Here is an 8,451-nt window from a genome sequence, read left to right on the forward strand (position 1 = left end):
TACCCAGAATGGCGAGAAAAGTCGACCACGGGTCTAAAAGGTGATCCTGACCCCGGCCTACGCCTTGCTCTGGATTAGGCTATTTTCGGACAGTACTTTATATGCAGTAGCATCTATTCTACGCATGGTGTGCAGGTATTTCACGGAAGAAATAACTCGTCTAATTGTTAGTTATATGCCTACACCTTATTCATGTGTTTGATGGTGTAACGCTTGGCTTTATGTTACCTTTTACATTTTAATCTTTAAATGTTCTGCAGTTAATAATAATTTTGTCACATGATCAAAGATGTTTCGTAATACTAGATATGGTTCTGGTCAACATGTAAATGCTTCTCTTTATTTGCACTTTTATTAGCTCTCACTCTCAGCCTCACTCTTTAGATAAATTGGTGCTCTTGCATTTGCCATTGCTCTCGCAAGATTTTCCCCTCCATGACAGAAGAGCAACAGGCGGTACCATTCACCGCCCACATGCTGGAATACTGGAGTCTGTAGGTGGCTTCCACACTGATAATGTACGATTGTAATGGTTCCTTCTTGCTCAGTTTGTGTCGATTGATATACCTGCACTACGATAGCTGCATTTTACAATCGCGATAATTATAGTTTCCACGTACATTTCTCGAACGTTTTCATCACTTTTAAAAGCCAGACGTCGTAGTTGTACACGCTACTTTTAATGTAATCATCTAATCACTAAAACCATACAATATTACGGTAATTATCATCAGTCGGGCGCTCCTCTAGCACTGACCCTCCTCTGCATGGAGGGACCTGTCTCTGATTAGCTTCGCGCCTGCCACCGGAGTGTAATTTAAATGTCATTTTCCCTTACCGGTTCGTTTGACAGTCCCGGTTTTGCGGGCATCCGGTAGGCTGCAAATGACGAAATTTATCAGTAACGAGCCACGCAGTACGCAGAAGCGCTCATACGCGAACCATCTCCGGCCATACAAACTAGGAAGGGAGCGAGAGCATTTAGGATTGATGGGAGCATCGTACGAGAGAGACTGAATTTTATGCAAGAAAATGTTGTGGGTCTTTGTGGGAAAGGGGAGGATGTGTAGGGTTCGATGATGGATCCCCTGTTGCAACTTTCCAAACGATCATTAAATGAGCCGGCTTATGCAAAATGAGGAAAATGATGACTCTGGTCGGCGGAAACTATGGTGCATCTTTACTAGTGTACATCTGACCATAAAATATATTTTTCTACAAAATGCAGGAGATATAATCTCGAATTTTCTTCTCTAATGCACAACATAATAGCAGCTGCTTCTTCTTCGTCAGCATAAACGAACGAAAAGGTAGAATCATGGCTTACTCGGATAGAACAGCTCCAAAGCAGCAGCAGCCACAGCACGATGAAGCGCCGTGAGCCGAAAAGCCCGGTTGAATGGAGTGTGTTATCGGAAACGATTACAAGTTGTCGTCTGGAAATGACGGATGTAAGTCCAGACATTTCCTTTTCCCGTTCTCTCTCTCTCTCGCGTCGCTAACAGCCGTTCTTTAGCTCCGTCGTGCAAATAATCTCAGGAAAAAAAGGGAACTCGAGGCCGCTTCTTAGCCAATCGTTTCCGCTTCCCCCGACGAAGCTTGGAAGCTTTATGCAATCGACCGAGATGAAGAAGTTTTCCTGAGCACGTGGCTTAGGATTAAGTGCGGTGTGCTGGGTTGAACGAATACAAAATCCACTCGTTTCCACTCGTTCCTAACTTTTCGACTGCGGTGCGGACTCTTTTGGGGGGGGGACAGCGGACAAGTTTTGCAATAAAACTCACATTACGTCATCCCGCCCCGGCCGGGGGATTGAAGCGCGAAGCGACGAGGGGCATGACAGGGTTCCACCGGCACATTTGGTGCAGCAAAGAACTGGATTTCTAGGACGCCGAACTAGGGCTTTTGCATCGTAAGGTCAGCAGCAGCATGATTGAGAAGTTATAACGATTTTTTTTGTTTGCTTCTAAATATCATTCTACTTCCACTCGATGTCGTCGACGACGTTGCCGACGAGACGGAGGCCCCAGTAGTATGGTGCAACAACCACGTCAAACCTCCCCGGGAGCACTCCCGCCTGTCGGTTGTCATCGGGCTGGACGTCGACAATGCCCCAAAGACCTGCAGCGGTGACACAATATCTAGGTTATAGGCTCTCCACACCATATAACCACAACCCGGGTTCGTGCCGCTTTTCCATTGAGCATCGAGCGAAAAACGTAAATCGTCGCCATCGTCATCGTCGTCGTCGTCGTCGTCAGCGGATATGCCGCAGACAATCGTGCGCGCAGTTCCGTCAGTCGTCAGCCGTGGTCGGCAAAAGGGTTAAGTAAACAGTGGCTGTGGCAGTGGCAGTGGCAACGAGCCCACATACAGCCACGACCACGTACACCCAGCGAGCGTGCACCGGTCACCGGGGACCTATTGCTTCTCTATACCCCCGGATCGATGCAATCGACCCGATCCGCTACACTGCAGAGCAGAGTGGAGCAACATTTTCTTGCCCCATTCCTCTGGTCCACACCCAGGAAGTGACATAGTTCGAACACCGGGGCGTGCGCCTACCTAGGGGTTTGTGTAGTTGACAGGCGGTAGTAGTAGTAGTAGTACGACGTAGTATCGAATGCTATATAACCCGCGGTGTTCTGGTGCCAAAAATTGGGGTCCGATGAGAGAAATGAGAGCTTGCGAAATGGCACACGACGACGGCACCAACGAGAGAAATATGATGGGGGGGGGGGGGGGGGGGGGGCTCCATCCTCTTCTTCCTGATGTGCCGCTCAATCGCGAATTTTATGTGCGGACATTGGACAGCGGAGCGGACGAAAACATTGAACATAAAAAAAATCAGCAACGTGGGAAAGACGAAAGACGACTGAGCGTGCGGTGCGCTTCCGGCCACAAATGCAGATTTGCGGCACTTTGGTGGGGACCATTCCGTGGACCATTCCGACATCGAGTAGCCAGTGCGATACCGAAGCTCGCTTCGATCAGGTCAGGCAAGTGAGGTTAGGCAACGCCGTCTAGTGACTCTAGTGAGTCCTTGAAAGAGACGCGTCATGAGATCATCCCAAATAGTACCAGAAATATTGAGGTGAAGGTGGTGGAGCTTCGGACTCTCATGTGTAGTAGTGCCGGTCGTGTGTGCCCACATCACCGCCCCCTTCCAGGATTATCCTATCGTAACGGTAATAACCGATGAATTATTGTAGAAGTGTTCGCTCAGTTTTTTTTTTCGTTGCTTTCGCCGCTTGCTGTGTGCGTTCGAAAAACAATTAGCGAAAACTCTCAGCAGATTGACAGGTGGATTGCTGTGACTGTTTATGGCAACAACGTTGATGTGTTGGGAGGGAAGTGGTGGTTCGTTCGATCAACTCATCTGCGCCGGGCCTCCTGTCCCCTCCCCGCCTCTCCTATCCCTAATAAGAAAGCGCACGCCTGCCCGGCAGGAGGGAAATGGGCTATTGAACCCCGTGGGCTGTGGGAGAAGTAGGAGAAGGAGGAGGTGCCGGTTGTGCGTCTGCGAGCAGAAACTAGTCTTTGCCAATCCTGTGGATCCGGTCCTCCCGGACGGTGTGTGTGAGTGTGGTGGGGACATACCGGGCCGAAAGGCAACCGGCAAGATCCGGCCTTCGTCCGGGTGCGAAGGAAGCGACACTGGTCAGTCCATAAGAAGTCGTGTCCGAGTCGCGCCGCATGACGCCAATGTGACGCCCCCGAACATTGTGAACACTCCCGAGCATTTGTCAGCGCCGATCCGCTGTGTGTGTGTTTGATTCACAGCAGCCACTAGCATTGGATCGAAGTAGTCTGTTGTGATTAGTTCATCGTTCATTCTTTTTGTTTGCGCTGGATTCGATCTCAGCGCTAGTCGGTGGTGACGTTAGAGTGTCCGAAAACAGGTCTTCAAAATCGACTCCCTGGTACTAGGTATCCCCTCGTCTTACTGTCGTTTCTCCCGTTAATGGATTAACAATAAGGAAGTAACGTTGTGCAATGCAGTTACAGTGAGACGCTCAGGAGGCGCCAGAGATTCCGTGCGTCAACTGTGCGTGTGTAGCGCGGTGCAACAGGCCATCGGTGGCTGGTGATCGAGTCAACAAGAAGAAGGGACACTTGAAAGTGAAGTTTACTTTGAGCAGCTGCCAGTGCTCCGCGGTTCCAGCTTCCAGCTCGGGCGAAACGATGCAGCCGCCAGCCGAACGATGCCGGTACCACTTCAGGTAGGTCTACGGGCGGAGTACCGGTGTGAGTTATGGCGAAACCAACCTTCACGGTCGGTCGGTTGTCATTAAATGGTGACGGTTTGAGCAGCGACTTGGCCACCGGATTAGATGTTCGCTTTATGCAAAGTAAGCTGGCGGTCGGCACCGACCGACCAAACAATGCAGAAGGAAGTTTAGTATAAATCAGGGAGGGAATGAAGTTACATTAGCAGAAGATGTACGATCATCGTCGCTGTTTCATATTAGCTTATGCATTATGCAGCCAGGAGGAAGCGCCTGTAAACAGCTGACGGCTAGTTAAGTAGCTAAGTAGAATAATAACTTAATTTTAATCACAGGCAACATTTCGTTGTGATTAAACGGTCTGGAAACACGAAGTTGTCGGTTGTTAGCTTCTGTGGAGCTTCTCGCAGATAAGAGAATGTAATGTTTTAATTATTGTTACTCTTGGCTATGATTTCGGAATACCAATACATCTGAATACATACTTTCAAGTCGATGAAAAGTAGAGGTAGGAAGTAGGCGGCGCAATCTTTCACCTGTGACAAACGGTGAACGGTGTGACAAAATCGCTTATGGCATGGTTTGGGGGGTCGTAAGTGTTCGGAATGAGAAATTACGAATAATTAGTTCGTCACTTCGGGGGTTCCCCCCTCTCCACCGTTATGCGCTCATTGCGCTGAGGCTGTGTGGTTATCAGAGCGAACACCCGCAGGCATCTGCGCTCGGAGGAAGCAGAGCTTGTCTTACCGACAGAGAGTGTGCCAGACCCGGCGCCATGTACATACTGAATGCAGCAGCCGGCCTAGTACAGACAGTGCCGCTTCTTGCTTACACGAGATTTTCACCAGGAAAGCATTAAATGTGAACCAGGCACACACGGACCACGGCAGATAATAGCATCGAAGCCGATGCATGGCGTGTGAGCAAATGTGTAAAAAACGGCTTCGAACTCGACGTCATCGAGACGGTGTCGATGGAGCAGCGAGGGCTGGAGATGATTTAATGTTTGCTGCTCTTGTTGTACGATAGAGTCAATGTCGCCGGTCTGGAAGGTCCGGATGATAAGCCTGCGCCATCTGTGAGCTCATTAGCAAACAGCGAGATTGTAGGTGCTTATCCGATTTCTACCTTCTTAACACACTTGCCGCGATGAACTTGGGTTGACGAACGGAGTTTAAGAAGATAATGTAATTTCTCAGCAGCCTTCTCAATTATGCTTCACTGGGCGACCGCGACCTGCTGATAATGTTCATTATGGCCGTAACTTTCATGTTTTTTCCCCCAAAAAAATTATAGACACTTTTACGTTTATTGCCTTTTAACTTAATTTTCATAAAATGAACGAGGCTTGTTAGCTTCTCTGACAAACTTTCGTCCGTTCTCGTGATCTGGGGGGGGGGGACGAAAATGATTAAAATGAATTGTCACCAGCATCTTTGCAGGGGCCGCTCGATGGCTCGGTCGTAGTAGTGCAAGTCATAATGCTCGTTTCGTTCCCGCAGCCATCTGACCCCGGTTACTGCTTTCCATCGCTTTTCCTTATCTTAAGATCGTATAATATACACTCTGTATGTATGTATGTATGTTTAGGCTGGTTCAATTTCCTTCCTTGTCATCGTGTTTGGTGCCGGGCCACTGGCACCGGAGTTCCCAAGCACCGGAGCAAACGCAGGCAACTCCATTCAGCCTTGGAAGCATGACTAAGACCGAAACCGATAACGAGCTCAATGATGCCGGTAGATAAGGCGAAGAAATTAGTTATATTTTGTCGCCTTCTAGCGCACTTCCCACAGGCCGGCTCAAACCTGGTGGTAAGGTTCCATCGCTTGCCACCAGCGCGTGAGACTTGGGAACGTTATCTCGAGAACATTCAACTTGATTAAATAATGACAGCCAGCCAGCCAGCCAGGGGTTGGTGGGGCTGCCAGACGATATCGCCTGGTTGTGTGTGCGTGTGTGTGGATTGGAATGTGGGGTGCATTATCGTGTACACGAGGGCCCGAAAAGAAGTTGCATAGTCAAGGTCCAAGGGAGGTGGTGATCGTCGTCATCGTCGACAATTTCGGCTTTCGGTGACATCCAAATCTCCTTCCACGGTCAACCGGTCTAGACCCGGAGGGGGAGGCCATTGAACCGGAAGCTTCGGTGCCGCTTGTTTGTTGGATGCTTTCTAAATTTGCATTAGCTCATGGCAAGTGACGATGAAGTTTTTTGTTGGTATGTGTCGTTTAAACGATATTTATGCTCTGCGTTGGTTGGTTTACTTCTTCTGCCCGGACTCTGAAGTGACCTAAATTGAACACCATTGAAAGACGCGAGGATACGGTTTCCGCTCGTTTTGCACGCTTCTCATTCCCTTTCGGAAGCTGCGTGGCTGTCTCATCATTTGTTTATGGATACAGTTTCATCTGCACGGCCCAAGAATCTGACTCGAGAGAGCTCCCAAGAGAGCGCCCAAGAAGTGCGGTCGTTTGCTGTATTCGCAACTACAGCAGCAGCATCAGTCGAAAGGGCCCGCAACAAGTGGTGCTGGATGCTGTTCGCGAGCACGACCTTTTCTTTTATGTAAGTGCGTCGTCATAACAACATTAATCTTAATCATGCCCTCTCGCCGGGTGTTTGCAGGAGAAGAGAGCTACCGATGGTGGTGGTTTTTGCGTGGCGCGTACATTGTTGTGGTGTGCGTTTCCAATTGTGCCAACCCGGGGTCGCATCCACTCACTTTTCTTATCTAATCTTTAACGATCGAAGAAAGAAAAAAACGAGGAGAAGATGAAGGAATGTACACAAAGCATTGTAAGATGCATGTTAAACAATCGCAATCGGTCGGATGCACCATCGTCGTTATGCCAACCGTCGTATCACTTTACGGTGCCCTCAAGAACTAGATATTTTCCATCAACCCCTTTCCGTCCTTTCTGAATCGTCTGTCTGTCTGTCTGGCGAATGGGCTTCCTTCAAGCGGTTACGCGTGGTTACACAATACCAGTCGATTGATAGTGGAGTCTAGAAATGGACAGCCGGCAGCCGGCTGCTGTGCATTGCTGTTCAATTGTTATCTCCTCTGATGTGTTGAAGAGAAATTTTGAAACAAATCTGAGAAGAGCTGACATTAATTTAATTTCCGTTTTCGATGATTTTGTCCATTTATTGCGATGATTTATATTCTCTGCGTTCCTCTTGGTGGATCAGACCGCAGACCCACCCAGTGCAGCCTCTCTCTTACTGCACTGTAGCGCTTGCCAATTAAGTAATTGAATCTGGGCCCGAATCTCAAAACCCCTTTACGGGCACGTTCTTCGGTTGCTCTTCTGCCAAAGAGTGTCGAAGTGGCTGAGCTTCAAGAATGCGTTTATGCGGAATTAAAGGGACCACTCCGTCCGTTGGTCCGTCCAACGAGCAACGAGCAGGCCGCTACAGTGCTACTACTCCGCTCTGAAGTGGTTTAATTCAATCTCTTCTCACTTCGCACTTTGCGCACTACCGCCTGGCCGCCGCCGGTTTGTTGTAGTTTGTTTTTGAACCTTTTTTTTTCTTCTTCTTCTACTGAACTGAACAGCGAGAACGCGTTCTGCACCGAGGATTATGCTGCACGGAAGAGATGATGCATAAAAATTGAACTCGAGCACCCGGTGCGCATTCAGGCGTAGCATAAACCTCGGCCTCTGCCAACGTGTGCGTTTGTTTTTTTTTTGTTCTTCTTCTGAAACCCATCGAAGCGCGACGGTCATTACCGACATGGAGCACGGGTTTTGAATGTATGCAGCATCATGCTCGCGCTTCAGCACATTATTGCGGCCCCGGTCCCTGGTGAGATGAGGCACATTACGAACAGACCGACAGATCGAGGGATCTGTTGATGGTTATAGGTTGGTTGCGGGCTATTAACCGAAAGGGGAAACTCCCACGAAGTGCACTGAAAAACGAGTTTTTTTTCCTGAGCGATGAGATGAGAAGGAGCCGATTAAGCCCGACGTCCACTCGCCGTCGCAACGACGCGACATTGATCCTGCACTCTCGATTATTCCGCACTTGGATTCGCCTTTTATGGGCTTCACTTTTAATACCAAAGCGCACGACCGCACCGGTGCGGCCAGTGTCTAGAGTCACACATGAACCCATAGAGTTATACTTTCTATCGCCCACCCGTGCCACGGGGCAAGGTTAAGTCACTATTTTTTTTTATGACGCCACTAAGTATGTTATAATAACCACAGCCACC

Source organism: Anopheles darlingi, chromosome 3 (assembly GCF_943734745.1).
Source record: "Anopheles darlingi chromosome 3, idAnoDarlMG_H_01, whole genome shotgun sequence".
In the NCBI taxonomy this organism is placed as follows: domain Eukaryota; kingdom Metazoa; phylum Arthropoda; class Insecta; order Diptera; family Culicidae; genus Anopheles; species Anopheles darlingi.